Consider the following 14,611-nt stretch of genomic DNA (forward strand, 5'->3'; position numbering starts at 1 on the left):
TTAGGTATCAAAATACTTGGATTTTCTTGCCAATTGTACTACAAGCTTGCTGCATTCACTTTCTAGCCAGTATAACAAATTTGCACCTTTATTCCTCCATCACCTTCTTCCATTCATTTACTTTCAGAACCACCATGTGACAGCAGCAATTTCTTGTTATGTGCTTGTGACACGTTTGTATTGCTAGTTCTGATTCATAATCTACAATATTTTCATTAACTCTGCCCCTTGCAAATACAGATTGGGTCTGAGAAGGAAAACCATCCTAAAAACAGCCTTAAAAGCAATTCAAGATGGATTCTGTGTCATCCATAACCTGTAACACAGAAAAAATGTTTAGCACAAAACCAGCCACATTAAAGAAAATTAAAAAAAAAAATTCAAAGTACCTGTGCCAGACAGCACTTTGTTTAAATACCACAAAAGTAAAACCCTTTCCCTCCTCCTCCAAGAGAAAAACATAGCTTCTAACATCTTATCCAAGCTCTTGCCAGGCTGCCAAATCATTGTCGTAATGGAACAGCAAGAGCTGAACTCAAACTGTGCCTCAACACCGTTTTCAAACACAACTCTATTCCAAGCGTAGGCAGAGCCTTTGAGGAAGATAACATAAAGAGTCATTTCAGCTGACCTTTTTGAAATCTTTTTATGATATAGCCCATTAACAGGTTTATTGGGAATGCATTTTGCACCAGAAAGATTTGTATTGGTCTGGATAACTTCAATTGGACTTCTCCTATGCAGAGCAATCAGATTTTGCTGGTGACAGCACACATGTGCCATCATTTCAGCTTCAGCTCTCCAGGCTTTCAGACTACTGAAACACAATCATTCTATATTCAGAACATCAAGCGTTTCCGTTAGACCATGATAGCAGCAGGATATCTCCCGATTTTTTTCTTTGCAAGTGCCTTCAGGCAGCACCTATAGATTGGTAGTTTAAGAAGAAAGACAGACTGAGCCATGGCTTTAACTTGTAAACAGGGTCTTTGAAAGAGCAAAGGTGTGAGTTTGTCTCCAGTAAAGCAAACTTACTTTGCTGTTTGCTTTAGGCATTTTTGTGATAAATCTACAGAGTAGGAATGGATTTCCTGTCCATCTCTGCAAACTTGCCTTTTACTGAACCAAGCAAAACTGCCAGAATTTTATTTCCAATGCCAATGCATGTGTCAGGGTCAAAGACAAGGGGTCAAAAGTGCATTTCAGGATTAGGTGCATTTCTTTCCAATGCTTATGCAATCTGCTGTAGTAAGCGAAAATTAAACACTAGGATTTCCAGGGTGTTAAGAGGCAGAATGAGAAGGCTCTGGTATTTTGTTGCTGGCTGCTTTGCTGATGCACTTCTGTCATAATGTATGAGCAACTGACACTTTCAAATGAAGCAGATGAACATTCAGTTTAAAACAGAGATTTCACATATTATTAAAATGAGATTGTTTATATTTTAATTAGATAAACAAAACTAAATTCTATATAGTGTTTTTCACCCCAAGATCTCAGTAGGTTTTGCAAGAAAACTCCAAACCAATTGTGATCCTGATTTTCTTACCAGTTGAGAAAAGTACAATGCAACAACTTGCTTAAAGCCACACAAATTATCAGACTTTGAGCCACTGTTATTGCTTCTCGGCTATTCCGCACATTTCCACACACACCTTCAGCCATTCTAACTTCCCTGTAATTTTAATGACAGCCCTGGCAGGTAGCACCCAGCAAGTGATGTGTACACACCACCAACTAAATATCGTCTATTCTACAAGTGTTACATCAGAGAGGAAATGAACGTCCTACTCATACCATTAGCATGTGTCCATCAAATTGACAAATGAAGATAAATCAGCTACTGTGCTGCTTCCATCAATATAAATACATAAAGAAATAATAAACATTATAAATTTTTAACTACCTATCTGCTTCTACCTGCAAACATGAAATTCCCTCACGCTTCAATAACGAAAAAAATACACTCAATGAAGTCTAACAAATGTGCCATCTGTTCTGAGAAATCTGATAAACCGAAGCAGCAGTTAAATGGGACAATACTGACCTCCTGCGGCAGCTTTGCAGAGAAACAACTTCGGAAGCAAATGGCTCATTTCTGAAAACGCGGGAATTTGCTATGTACTATCCTCATCATTTACCACCGTTGTTGGCAGCTCCAGGTGAAAGCTCTAGTCACTGGCAGGGGCTCTCAGCCTCAGACACACACTTCAAAGTCAAAGCGAACACCACAGCTCCCAAGGACAGACTGAACAAGGCAGCAAAGCTCAAAGAAAGAAGACTGTTGCAAATAATCTTTGCTGCCTTGCTTCAGTTTAAGTCTATTACATACATCTCTTTCTTCTCTTTGGCAGTGCACATTGAGATTTGAATTAAACATGACGATCTCCCAAAAATCCCCAAAGAGCAAAATCAAAACTAAAAAACAACAAAACCAGCCCCACCACCACAACACGCACACAAACACCCTTCTCACAACAGGATGGTTAAGCAAAAGAACAGATCATTTAACGAGATGGTACACTTTCCAGAATGGGCTGGTCTCGAGAACCAGCTTGGTGAACTCCTCCAGGAATAGCCGAAGCTCTTAAAACTGGAGTAGGCTTCCTCCCAAGCTAGCATCTGTAGCTCACTTGTCCTGAAAAACACTAGCTTTACACAAACTGCACCCTAATGTAGTTCACAGGCTGGTCACATCATTATCATGCCTTAAGCTGTACTGCTTCATCCATTAGGAGAAGCCATTAGCATCTCTTCTGTATTGCTTGTTCCCTAGGCATTGAGATGATCGCTAGCTGCATTTACCTTAAGGAGCATGGCCAAGAAAAAGAGGTGATTTTCTTCCCCAACTGAAGGAAGAGGTGGAGATGTTCATACCCTCTGTTCTGTAACCTCTTCCCAGCACAAGACCAAAATAAAAATGTATCCTTAAGAGGTAATCTATAAAAGAAGCGTAACTACCAGCTAGAAACTTCATCCAGTTTTCATGCACGTAACCGGTAGCACTAGGTACCTTTGTACTTGTTACAGGCTGTGGCTGGGTACTACCATGATGATGATGACGACCCTGAACATCACTTACAATCTTATTTTTTATTAATCTGATCTAAATAAAGAGAAATACAGGGAGCAAGCAAAACATGATACATTAACGCAAAATACTTGTGAGCACTATTACAGTAACCCACAGTCCACAGAAATAGATGGTCCAAATAGACACAATGTTAAAGAAACATTTGTAGTCATAAAACACACCAACACAGAACAGCACATGCATTACCTCCAATACCTGTCAGAGCTATGCTTTTTATAGCAAAACCGGCGCGTCAAGCACTTAAAGAGGCCCAGCTAAATCTCCACGGGAGGTCTCTCAGCCTCAGTCCTCACTGAGGTTACACCAGCACAGTAAGAAGCATGTAGCAAAAACATAAAACTTCTGAACTCAAGAGCCAACTCATTTTACAACTTGGAGATGTCAGAAGCATTAAAAGATAGGGGGGGGGGGGGGAAGATTCCTGCAGACTCCTTTTAAGTAAGCAGCTTAAACCATTATACTTCCAAAAAAAATCAAGCCCATAGTACCTGAACAAGCACAGCAATTTCTCCTGAAATTTTCTCCATTCAGGGTAACAGTGCAAAGGAAATAACAAGCATACGCTAGTTCCAAACTAAACCCTGGGAAAAAAAACAATTAAAAAAACCCTACAGTCACTCCCTCAAGCCTGCACTGCCGAAACCCGCCCCTCAGCTGGGCGGCGCCATTTTGTGTTCTAGAACCATCCCCCGGGGCGCGGGGTGGGGGCTGCAGTGGCGACCTGCCAGGGTGAGGTGAGGTGAGGTGAGGTGAGGTGAGGTGAGCCGAGCCGAGCCGAGCCGAGCCGAGCCGAGCCGCGCCGCTCAGTTTTCACTTTCTGCTTTCACATTTCTCCTGTACTACAAGCTGTGCTGCACATTACGGGGTTTCATTCTCAGAGGAGATAAACGGAAAAACAGAAAACCTTGTTGCATTAATCTTTTTAAACTAATTGTTACTGTGAGGTTTAAGGGGTAAAGATGACTTAGGCCTCAGGCTTGAGGATTGGATTGTACAAAAAAGTAAATTTCATGTGGAGGAAATAATTGTAAAGCTCAACTTGAATAGAAGTGCTTATGACTTTAAAGTCTGACCAGCAAGAAGCAGGTAGTGTGTTTATTTAAATGTGTTCTCATAATGCTAGAAGCCCCCACAAAACAGTTCACTTTGTGCTCAAGAACTAGAAAATTAGACTGTCACTTATGAAAGTTACTCTGACCAATTTAATTTCCTTGTGTAAACTGGGTGAAACCTTCAGTGAAGAATTAAAATGAGATTTTGAAGTTATTTCCATTTTAAAGCTCCAGCTGTTCGGAGATCCCTGAGGAGTGCTGGATGCTGTGCTCTAGGAGTGGTGGCACTGCCAGCAAAAAGGCCTTAAATAGGAGAGCCCTTATGCAGGACATGCCTTAGATGGACACCAACTACAATTGCAACTGATGATAGGAAAAACCCATGGGGTCTGATCTGGGGAGAGTTTTCCAGCCTAGACAAAGTACTCTAAGATGAAAATGTCCCTGCTCTGCTCTGAGCTAAGTTATGAAATTTTTCATGTAGCATAAAAGCAAAATCATAAGAATGGCTGCTGGAGATGGAAATGAAAATGAAGATGGAGACCCAGAGAGCTGTCCAGGCTCCAGTGATTTCCATCCCTGAGGTAATGCAACACACGGTCTTGATGCTTGTGAGCAGTTGGTGCCTGCAAGTTGAGGCCTGTAACAATTAGTGATAAGAGAAGTGTTCCATTACACTTTAAATATTAAGAAATTCTTTTACCAAACAATCTTTAAATTTGTATTTAACAAGGCCTGAGTGATTAAAATATACAGAGGAAATATTCTAACCCTGAGAATAGATACATCCTGGCAGAAAAGCTCAAACAAGGCGAATAAGAAAGAACAGTTTGGCAAGGCAAGAGAGTTGGGAAACATCCAAGGAGAAGAAATTGTCCTCAAAAGACTTGTGACCATAAAAGGGAAAAAAGGAGTAGGGTGCTAACTCCCCAAACGACCACCAATGTGTGGAGAAGTTTTTGGAAGATAACGGCCACCTGGTCCTTGATACCGACATGAGTAATTCTCTGCTAGCTGCCTCTGTGTAAAGAACTTACTGTTCAATGTTCCCCTCTGGCTTGCCACTGCATAGAGAGCTATTGTTTAGCAAATTCCTTAACTAGAGATACGGAGTGAAGTTGAAACATTGAGTAGGAGGTCCATACGCTCGTGCTTCTTGCGTGTGCTTCTTGCGTTGTACCAATGAAATATGAGTTATATTGTGTGGACAGTAGCTTAGAACCAATCACAGCTTGTTTAGCTGTATGCGACCACACCCTAATAGTATATAAGATGCTCTGTACTTAATAAAATTGGATCAAGCTGGCAAACCATATTGGTGTTATTCTTGATACGTGGGCTTTATCCGTCGACACCAATGACCACCCAAGACCCTCGCACATGCGTTTTGCAACACCAGCATTATGTAAATATAATAGATAGGCAGAAAGGTGGAGACTTCTTGGAAAATATATGAATATTCATGTATTTAAGGTATATAAAGGAGTAACTTTTGTTTTAGTGTATGCACATTAGGTGGAATGATCCCTCCTGCATCAAGGACTGCAATAAAGAATGCCTGCTTTCTAAAACTCCAAAACAAGTCTTAGAGAGTTCCTCTGCAGGCTTTTATGGTAACAGTCTTAACACGTTCTACCACATCTTAAAATGTCTGACTTAATTACTACCAAGGTCCTTGATGCCAGTTGGAGCCCTTCCTCTATTCCTAACTTCTGTGACAGCAGATATTCATAAATTAATACAGGCTCAAGCCTCTGCCATAGAAACTGCTGTAGTGACTCAGGTTATATTGGGACAGTACTAAAGTCAGTTGGGGTTACTTACATGCAATAGAGAGAAACACAGACCCTCAGGTGTTCAATAAGCAGTCTCTGAAAATCAAATTGAGAATTTTTGTATTAAGTGTTACATGATATTTATGTCTGTTGTCTCTGCATTCCATAATCCAGTCCACTAGCTATCTTTTCTCAAACTAGGTTCATGAACTTTGAAAATGAGTCATCTTCTGGTTTATGTAGGATTAAGAAATTTTCCCCTCCCTCCCCATAATCCAGATAAATGATATACACTCTGTCCTGACTACTCAGAGCTGCCAAGCGCATTTATCTCGCCTAATCTTCTTTTCCAGGATCCATGCTGACTACCCCTTAAGCAATTACATATATCTAAATGTTCTGTGTGCATAATTGCTCTCCTTGTATTTTCTGCCACTGAGATCAGATTTACAAGCCTGCAGTGTTCTCAATCTTCTTCTAGTCATCCTGCTTCTATTAGATGCTCACTGGTGCCTAATGTCGTGTTTTGTCCTTTAATAAATTTTCAGTAAAATATATACATTTTGAAGAGATAGTCAAAATGGCCGCCACCAAGACTCAAGAAGGAAAACTTTCTAAGCTATGTGTGTCTACTCTCACACAGTCTAGAGGCTTTTCCTTTTTTACAGGCCTGACAATTTTGAAAATCCAAGTTGAAAGTGCCTTTCTTAACACTTCCCTGATCAGGGCAAGCAAGCTGGCCGAGCTCCTTGTCTGCTGGCCACAGCCCCTGGCACCTGGCCGGGAGAGCGGGTGGTGGGGTACCCACAGCCAGCCCTGGGGCAGGGGCCCGGGGAGGCTTCCCACAGCTCTTCCCCCCAGAGCCGCTCCCGGCAGCCTGATCCTTGAGCAGCTGCGGAGTGTGAGCCAGGGCCGACCCACAGGGTGGCCAGGGCAGGGAAAGGGGCTGCAGGGCCAGTGGCACTCTCAGAGCCCTGACATCCGTCTGCAGTATACCCTCATGATCTAAATCTGTATCTCCAAGCTTATCACTTCACTATTAAATACATTCCCTTACATTTTTCATATCTGTTTAGTATTTCTTCTGTTTCCTATATTGTCCCTAATAGTTACTACCCTACTCTTAGTCTTCTGTGTTGTAACTCTCCTTTCCCTACTGAAGGAAACCCTCTTCAAAAATCAGATGAGACCAATCATAACCTGAGATCTGAAACTAAAATAGAATGAAGACTGAATAAAAGGGTAATATTTTGCTGAACTTCCATTCAACTTCACATATATTGCCCCAGAGAGAGGAGGAAATAAGAGTCATTAGCTCTTTACCGTGAGGGGCCTGCAGCCACTGTTTCCAGAGTTCCCCTCCTTTCAGCTGGACTTCTTGTTTCTAACTTGCTCTCTTCCCTTCCTCTGCATTAGTTCAGCATTAACCTCCAGAAGTGAAACCTCTATGTCTGTGGGATATGCTGGCACTTACCAGGAATGCCCCTGTGGTAACAGTTTGATGAATCAAGTGTTTAGAAGAAGCTGGACTTTTCTCCTGATAGAATCAACTAGAACAGTTCTCAGCAGGAGGGCGGAGGACACTCTGCAAAGCTCTCCACTTAATTGCAGTGAGTAGATAACATAGAAGGGGGATGTCAAAAGTACAAGTAAAGGTTCAGCTAAGTATTATGCATCCAGTTCACATTGACTACGTACATAATATTCCGTTTGTGCTTTTAGAAGTCAGGTTGAAATGAACAGTACTGTTATGAAGTACGCAGGCTGTGTGTAAATTGGTAGAAGCACTGCATGCTGCAGAATGGTGAGAGACTTAGTGGGCATAGTAGGTACTGGCATGTTCCACTCAGTGCTTGGCTCCCAAACAGCCTTGAAATGCCTCTGTAAAAGAAAATTTTATAAAGTGTTGAACATTGCTTACATCTCAGTATGACGAAATATCTCTCTAAAACTGAGGTTTGCTCTTACAGTATTGTTATTTACATCTTGTTTGCATGAAAAGATGAATATTACACGTTAATATTTTAGTTAAGTATATCTTCATTTATCCTAATGTGTTTAACTTGTTTTCAGACAGAGGATTCTGTTTATGGATACTGGTTATCTTGTCCTTTCACTGTGTCTCTTCATGCTTTTTTTCTTCTTACTATCTGTTGCCTTTGTGTATCACTGTCATCAGCGTACACAGTTCCATTTATATTGAAGCTAACTATCCACTAAAGACTTGAAACAGTCATGCACAGACTTGGTTCCTGTTTATTTTTCCTTTAGCTGATCAGAGAAAGTACAGTCCTCCACAGTCCAGGCAGTATGGTGCTCTAGGTCCTCAGGCAGAAAATTGGAAGCTACTGCTTCACCCAAGCAGCTCTTCATAATGCCTCTCTGATGTTCACACACCTGGGAGGGGATAAAAAATACCTGCTGCCGTCACCCACTGGGCTATGTATGCCTGTATTGCCTGTTCTTGCAAGGAACAGTAGAACTACTGCAAGACTTTTGATTTACAATTTAGATTAATTAGGTTGAGAAAATATACAGAACATCACACAAAGAAACATGCTTTACTTTCATTCACCCTTCTCCTTTTCACAAACTCTTCCTGCTGTCTTCCTGTGGAAGCTGAACTCGGGACAAAATAAAGCACCCTTGTATACCATGACACATTTGTTCATTTTCAGTTCTCCAGCCCTACTCCCATCTTTTGAAGTTCCACTGTCGCAAAGCATGCGCTGCTCAAAATATTTCTCTCCCCACTCCTGCTAGAATACTGAAATACAGAATTCATCTTGACCTTGTGCCTTGTCCGTTTGTAATGCTTCTAATTGCCTGTCTGCTCCAGCATAATCATAAAACCTTTTAACATCTCAGTCCAGTTTCCAGAATTTGACCTTCGTCAGCCCTTCTCATGAATAACAGGCCAAATAAATTCACTTAGACTACTGGCAGTGCCAGCATCATTCATCTTCATCTTTTCTTACTGGGTTTCTCCCTGGCTATTTGCTGCTTATAAATATAGAATAGTGTTTCACTTATTTCTACATTTTCTTAATTCTCTTAATCTTTTTCTGTCATAGAATCGTAGGATAATTCAGGTTAGAAGGGATGACAGGATGTCTCTAATCTGCCCTCCTGATCCAAGCAGTGTCAGCTCTGAGGTAAGGACAGGTGGTTTTATTCCATTTGGTCTTGAAAATCTCCAATGACAGAGATTGCACAGCCTCTCTCAGCAACCTGTCCAAAGTGTCCAACTGTCCTCATGGTGTGAAAGGCTTTCCTTATGTCCACTCTCAACACACGTGTTTCCATTTATGTCCATTATCTCTTGTTCAACAGCTCCCTGTCTCCCAGGACCTTTCCTGCAGAGCTGCTCCCCAGCCTGGATCAACTACAAAGGGCTCTTCCTTCCCAGTTACAGCACTTGGTGTTTGTCCTTAATGAATTTCATCAGGTCCCAGTTGTCAATTCCTGCAGCCTGTTTAGATCCATCTCAATGGCACCCTTGCCCTTGAGCATACCAACTGCTCCTCCCAATTTGGTGTCATCTGCAGACGTACTGAGCATGCGCTCCATCACCTCCTCCAGATCACTGCATTTGTTTCTTCCAGCTGTTAGAGAAGGGCACCATTTTCTTCACAGTAGAAGTGGTGTAGTTGGCCTTGTTCTTCCAGTATTTGTCTCAAGGCTGGCATTTGCCTCTAAGATGAGTTCCTCAGGGCTGTTGAACTAATTGAACATATATGGAATATTTGTGCTACCTATTTATATCTTTTGAGTCAACAGAACTAAGTGGCTAGGACTGGGATACAAACCAAAGCTTCTTTTTTATCAGTTCTTTGACTTCTGTTAATCCTTTTTTCCATACCTTTTTTGCCCATCCATCATTCAGGACTTTCATAACTACTGTCCTGATTTTCCTATATGCTACTGACTCCAAATTTGCAAGCCACTCACTATTAGATGATGATCAGTAATGCTGAAAATTAGACCATTCACTTGTGGAGTTAGAAATAAAAATACACTGGTTGAATCAACAGTCAAGAATGGAAACTGGTATTTGAAATTGTAAAGTACAGGGTTGTTTTGGAAATTTTCCACACAGGCAGTGGCAACAAGCACAACAAGCTGTGCATCAAATGTATCAGGCAAATAAAGTAAATAAAGTGTGTGTGTGTGTGTGTGTATATATATATATATAAATAAAATGAGGATCAGAAACTCCAAGCAATTAAAATTCCTACTGTTGACTAAAAAGATTTGTGTGGTTGAGTGCTGGTAGGGGGAGGATAGCAGGAGGTCAGAAAACAGTATGTACATCAGTCTTGAAGGTTCAAAAGAAGATTTTCCTGTTCGTATGGGCCAAATGTGTCTTTCCTGTCTCCTGGCAGTGGGCCAGCCTGAAGGACTAAGAGCCTGTTACCGTGACTGTTGGTTACCAGGTAAGCTGTTCCCTCAGCTCAAATGGTAGAACTGTGTGCGTTGGTACAAGAGGACCTTTTCCCATGAAATGTTTCTCTAATTTCTCTGCTCTACTACTGCTGTGTGAGCAATAGCTTTCCCAGGTTTCTTTAAAGTAAAATCTACAAGCTGTTTAGCCCTTCCCTTTGCCTTTTACCAACACAACAACCCCATAAAATGCAGTGCAAGCCCTATCTGCACATATCCTTACTAGTACAGAATCGTCACTGGGGCTGGGGTAGGTGCAGTGGCTTTGGGGACCTGATCAGGTCCACCCCCCTGTGGTTGCTCTCACTACCAGTTCCTAGACTGCAATAAAAAGATTTGGAACTTAACTGCTCCACTCTTTGATACCGATATGAATTACAGTAACCCCAACAGCATACTATCAAGACTTAAAAATACATGTAAGGGGACAATCTGTATCCTTATTCACCTCTTATCAAGATACTCCCAAGCACTGATGCTTCAAAGTTTTATGCCTGTGCTTAAATGTAAGCATGGTAAGGAGCCCTACTGAAATCAGTGGAACATTAAGCACAGACAGAAATCCTTCCTGTAATAGTTTTCTTAATGTAATTCCTAATTCCTGCTGTCTACACACTTTTTCTTTTTCTGTAACTATTAAGGACAATTTTTCATGCTGGCAAATGCCCTATAACATTACACAGCAGCCATTATTTTGGAAGCTAGTGTCACAAAATAGCCAATCCTCCTCGAGAGCCCTGTCTCGGGTTATAAAGAAGCCATTTCAGACAGAAGTCTCATTTCTCTAAGGTTTTAATTAAATACAAATTCAGGCAACTAAGAGTTATAAAGTAAACAAAAAACACTGCAAAGCCACAAGTTCCCTGAGCTCAAAGCTACAACTCCAGGTCCCTCAAGACACTGCTAAGCTTACCATTCAATTTATCTCTGAACTCCAAAATCTCATCAAAAACTGTGTATATTGCAGGAGGCTATATATTTCTATCTTATTATACAGTTCATCTAAGCTCCTGTTACACTGTAATCCCTAGATGCGCAAGCATTTTTGTATGTGAGTGGTTGTAAAGTTAACACATTAAACCAACAGCTTAAATAAAGATATGCCACTTAAAAGAATATGCAGTTTTAATTTAATTATAGAGCACGTGAGAACAGAATGGTTAAAAACTTGGGTAATTTATGTCATTATAAGTTAGTGTAAATCAAAGTCATGTAAATTAGGTCAGAAATCACTGATATAATTTGAAATTAAGTTAACTGACAGGTATGCACAGGTCTGTCATAATTCACTAATGTGTTTTTTCATTTAGGAAGTAAATTAGATTTAAATTTGGATTGTCCATTTTGACAGCCAGTAATCGAAGTGAAAAAAATTCTAAAGCAAAATGAAACACTGTTTTGAAACTCTGGTTCCTGCCCCCAGCCCCAACAGAGTGAACACCTCAGTCCTCACAGCCGGGCAGCTGTCGCCAGTCCACGCTCAACGGGAGCATCCCCTTCTGCCCTCATACCCCCGTGAGTGGTTGTCCTGCTTATCGCCTGCTCTGACAGATGCCACAGAGGCACAGGTCACCACAGAGCTCCTGCAGGCGCCTCCTGAAGGCACGTTAGCGTGCTTTGGAGCAAGAGGGCCTGCTGCTGTCATCCTCTCTCTCCACACGCAGCATCCTTTCTGAGCCTCATGAGCAGATGGGCAGCCCCTCTGAAGAATGTACTGAGAGAGGGGCAAATTCTCCCTAACAAACTTAGTTATTTCTTGAGATATTAACCACTGAAAAATTGGTTTCAGCCAGCTGTCCTAATTCAGATACCCATATTCAGCTCTGTAGCAGAAAACACTCAAACGCATTGATGGACACTTGTGTGTGTGTGTGTCATGTCACAGACGGGTGGTGTCAGGCAAGGCTTAGAGAATTATATTTCAGCTGTTTCTTAAGAGCTTGAGCACACAGAAGAACTTCATTCATATGAATTATTTTTAACAAAGTTTTTCTGTGAATCTGTATTAAGAATGGAACTAACACATTACACAAATACTGAAGCAATGAAAAGCTGGACAGCAAGGTGACTGGATTTTATATGTCCTTATTTCACAGAACCTGAGATGTTCTCTGAGGGGCATCCTTCTCATTAAATACACCCTTCTAAATCCCCAACCCCACTACTTCAGTTATAGTCCCCATGTTTCACAGCAGCCTGCATCTTCTCACAGGCCCATAACAGGTAGGGGAGGGAAAGATACTACTAGAGTTGCATCCTAAGCCACTTGTAACTCAACAAGTCAGTGTATTAGTTTTGAGGAGAGCAACTGTAGCCTAGTGATCTGGGTATCAGCATGTCGTCTCTCCTTTGCTCAGGGATGTAGCATTTGGTGCAAACGGCTTCTGCCTTCCTCCAGCTGTAGTAATTTAATGCTGAAGTGACAGGTGCATTGATCACTTGGCCAGACCCGCTTCCAGACAGCAGACAGAAGATGGGAAAAACGCCAATCTGCCATCTTGTAACTTACATTTCTTTTTGCGTGATGAGAAATGTCACCAACTTCTGTCAACCTGGCTTTATTTGAAATCTACTGTATAACATACAGTAGGAAATGAAAGATGCTAAAAGATCATTTTGAACCAAAGTTATGTTTTCCTAGAGATTTTTACATTTGCAGAAAAGAGTCTCTTAATAAGCAAAAGGATTTCATGCATCATCTGATCTTCCTGTTTCACCCCCAAAATTATGAATCCCCGCATACCAAAGCAGAGGCATATGTAGAGCTCTGACATCAGTTTTATTTTTCTTTCAGTGTTAAATGGAGAAAATATTAAATTTTGGAAGTTCAGACAATCCAGCACTCCACAATCCAGCAAGTGCAGTTCATACATTTACTTTATTTTTATTCGTTTGCAAAATCCCTATAAAACTGGGAATTTGTCTATTAGTAAACTGGAAATTTGGAATGCAAGGAGGCAATTTAAACCTTCTTTCTAAAAAAAACCAAAAAACAAACCCAAAACAGCAACAACCTGTTTTATAAATCTGATGGGCATGGACATCCAGCTGTGCACAAAAAGCCCTTGGAGATTACATCACTGGCACTTCTGCTACAGAGCTTCTACTGGGAAGGAAATACTTCTTATACCTTAGTGCTTCCCAAAACAGCCAAGACATTTCCTCAAATGACTCACTCCTGGAAAAAGTCATGTTTCTGTTGAACTCACAGGAGCCCAACTTTCTGGGAAATTGGTAGTATATATTGCTTCATGGCTGCAAGAGCACTCGTCTAGTAAGAAGTCTACCTTTCCCTGATGGCTTTTCAGTTTATCAGTTATGAGAAGAGAAGCATACCATTTTTGGAACTGATCCATACTTTACTTACTTACAACAAATTTTTAACAGCAAAATGGAGCCAAGTGGAGAGAATGAGAACTTTGTGGTTTACAGTGACCACCTTTTCACGGTGCCTCAGCCCAGCAATAAACCAGAAAGTACTGAGTTTTTATAAAGAGTTCTGTCACTGTTTGAAGAACATGAAATTCTTCTCTGTGCAGATACTGAAAGATAAGACTGCTATGAAGCCATGCTAGTAAAATCAGCTTTAGAAGATAAAGGGCACAACACTAAGTCAGCAAGTTACATTTCTCTTAAAATGGAGTAAATAGGCTGTATTAAATTTTTTTAATTCCAATATTGTATTTCCCTGGAACAATAGTGGAAACCTAAAAGAAGAGAAACATTTATAAAATGCTAACTGTATCATCAGAAATAAATCAGAAGAGACCAGATGATAGAAGAAACTGTTTCATTCATGAAAATCTGCCCTTTGGGTTTAGAAGGCCTGGAAGATAGGAAGTGAAGTGCATCTTTGCAGTCTAAACAGAAAATGAGACTTTAAAACCAGTGACTTCTCTTTATCCCTTTGGCTGACAGGGAGCAATGAATAAATGAATATAAACATCAAATAACCCAGAATGAAGATTCAAGCAGGTCTGATTATTGCCAGACTTTCACAATTGCTAAGCTGGCAGAAATTGGCATTGCTTCTGTAAAAAGCAGCTGTTCTCTCCTCTGCACACTGAAATCATGTCCCATTGCAATCCCAATGATTTTGACCCCAAACCGTTCCTGGACACTTGTCACCCAACACAAATACCTACAGAGCTGTGGAGCCAGAAACACAAAGCCAGAGAAGAAAAGGGAAGAGTACAACGGATTCTTGCAACAGCAACAGAGCTTAAAAGTGATGGGAAAATTACTTG

Source organism: Athene noctua, chromosome 12, assembly GCF_965140245.1.
Source record: "Athene noctua chromosome 12, bAthNoc1.hap1.1, whole genome shotgun sequence".
In the NCBI taxonomy this organism is placed as follows: Eukaryota; Metazoa; Chordata; class Aves; order Strigiformes; family Strigidae; genus Athene; species Athene noctua.